Source organism: Elephantulus edwardii, unplaced genomic scaffold (genome assembly GCF_000299155.1).
Source record: "Elephantulus edwardii isolate Elephantulus edwardi_28Jun2011 unplaced genomic scaffold, EleEdw1.0 scaffold00181, whole genome shotgun sequence".
In the NCBI taxonomy this organism is placed as follows: domain Eukaryota; kingdom Metazoa; phylum Chordata; class Mammalia; order Macroscelidea; family Macroscelididae; genus Elephantulus; species Elephantulus edwardii.
In genome coordinates this window covers 6,185,479-6,188,386 of record NW_006399931.1, presented here as the reverse complement: position 1 = coordinate 6,188,386, position 2,908 = coordinate 6,185,479, and positions in this window count along the sequence as shown.

Below are 2,908 nucleotides of genomic sequence, written 5' to 3'. Positions count from 1 at the left end.
AAGAGATCTGTTTCGGTACAATGGAAAGAACGAGCCAATGATCTGAGCCCCTCACCAATGGAATGAGCTGTTGGAAAGACACTACTTCCATTGAAGATGTTCAAATGAAACTGGGTGGCCACTTGCGGATGTGATGCCAGAAGGTTCTGTGATTCTTACACTGAGCAATTCTTTTACTGTCACAATAACTGTGTGTAAAACTTTGCATGCAAAAAAAAAAAAAAACCAACCAAAAAAACTTAGCTTGCATCAACTCTACTTCTCATGGTCTGTGTTCTTGTTGTCATGCTGTTAGAGAGACCTTTCCTACATAAAATAACATGAGTGTAATCTCCTTTTCGACCTACTCTTCTCAATATAATTTTTTTGTAGATGGTATGCTCTTATGTAAAGAGAGCTATATAGATATAGGCATTGATAGATGGAGCTATAGATACATATGCTATGGATGACATAGATGTAAGGATGGATTGGGATGGTTTTGTTTACTACTTTAATCTCAACACCTAAATTAGAATCTGACACAGAGTGGATGCTCCATAAATTATCAAATAAAATTTTCAGATAGAAATACGATTATTCCATTAATAACCATCGAGGCAACATCTGACCAAAGGTACATCATGGACAGTTAAGGTGCATTGATGTTGTTTTGTAAAGGGAATTCAGATCTCCTTTTATTTATTCTTCCCCCATAGTGGTTTTAAAGACCCTCGGCTCAACTCTCTGATATATACTTAATTTGATTCTGCAGCTTGAGTTGGCCAAACTCTGGCCTGCAGGTCAAACCACACCCATTGCCTGCCTGTCTTTGTAGGGCCCATGAGTGAAGAGTAATGCTTACGTTTTTAAAATGTTTTAAAAAAAAATCAAAAGAATAATATTTTGTGGCAAGTGAATATTATATGAAATTCAAATTACAAAAAAAAAAATAAAGACCCTCGGCTCCTGACTTTTATCACAATGGATCACTGGTGTGACACGGGACAGGTCAGACAGACGACTCTAGCATGGGGGCTTGGGCTTTGTCCATGGTGGATGTGGATGCCGCAGGGTTTTGTTAATCCAGCTGCTCAGGTGAGCCCAGCAGTGGGTGAGGTTGGATGAATTCTGCTTTCCCCGCTAACTTCCTCTCTCACTGCCACTGTCACCACTCCCACTGCCACTGTCACCACTGTGCCCTCTTAACCAACAGCCATGAGAAGAAGTCCTCCCATAAGGTTTAAAAGTGATGCTCACATAACTTCCAAATCACATCCCTTCCTGTTTCACAGAATAAATCTTGGATATTAAGTATTATGTACTTGTAACATCAAAACGTTACAGAAATTTTACAATGATAAGAAAGAGAAGACACAATGCCACTATTTTTGAGTATCATCACATAGCAAGAAATCTGCCTAGCAAATGTGCCAAATACCTGCTGAAAGAACTTATACTGTTATTTACATTTATTTTCATATATATTAAACTGGGTCATGCTTCCCATTTTAAAACTGACCTTATGCTAGAGTGGAAGATTCTATTTTGCTTTGTTTTCAGGTCATCCATTAGTTTGATTCCCCCCTCCCCCCGCCCCGCGCTTCATTTAGGAAGTATTGTCAAGGGGATGATTTCCAAAGAGGTCCAGGGACCTCTCGAGTAGGAACTAGAAAGTTCTGACTTGGGTGTGAGACTTTGATAGAACGTTGCCACAAAAAGACACTAGCGGGAGCAAGATAAAGGAACTGAGATTTATAAGAGGTTCATAACAGACTATTAGACGTTCAGGACAGACTGACCTCCATCTCTGTCTTACAAAAGGGTTCATATCTGTTTTCCAGCAGGGAGTGGGGCTTACACAGCTTGTGGTACACAACTTCTGATGGATTTATGGATGTCTGTTTTTCTGACCATCTTGTTCAATTTCTTCTTTATGAGTCTGTTTTTCTTCTGTTACATTTCCATAGTCACACATCATTGTCAAGAACAGTTTCTGATTGATTTACTTTGTTAGCATTTCCCTTTCCATCCTCTATCAGTATGACCATAGAAACAAGGCCAGCTAGCATTGTAAGGATGGTGAAGGATAGGACAACGTTCAGATCTGTTCTTCTCTGGGTCTCTAAGTTGTAGTCAATTTGACGGCATCTCACAGCAACAACACAGATCTGCTGACGTGCTCATCTCTTTACCGAGTCCAATTATGAATTATTCCTCTGCACAGAAGGAGACTTGGAGGAGAGAAGCTCGAGTGTGTGTGACTGGTGGGCTCAAGGCTTAACCATTTCACCTCACCCCTGCTCATGATCACAGATTCTCTCCAGGGATCCAGTGCCACCCTGCAAGCCCTACATTCTCTATCCTGGACCTGCCCAGTCTTCCATGCCTGGCAAATTGCTCTGATTTGGGACTCTGGAAGCCTGAGCATCAAAAGGCACCACCAAGGTAGAGGCTCCAGGCTTCCCCTGACTCCTGACTCACTATGGGATGTCATTAGACTTGAATTCATTTCTTCCAAACACTTTTCCCAGTGCCTCTCTTTTTCCTACCTTTTTACCTAACAGTAATTTTTTTTTTCATTTGCACTTTTAAGAATTTATTTGTATAAACTGCAATAACAATAGTAATAACTTTATGACTTGTCTGTACAATTGTTTGTCACACAATACCAGTTATTTTTTAGTCAGAATATCTGTTATGTGTAATTGAATTGGGCTCATGGTGATTCTGTAAACAATGGATGTGAATCCTGGACAATTCTGTGCCACCCTCACCATTCAGATATACTTGAGCCCATTGTTGTACTCACTGTGTCAAATCTATTTTGCTGAGGATCCTAGTGAACTATATTTAAAATTAAAATCTAACCAAGTTTCTAAATGTGCCTAAAGCACATAAAGTTAGAAACCTTCTTTAAAAGAAAAAG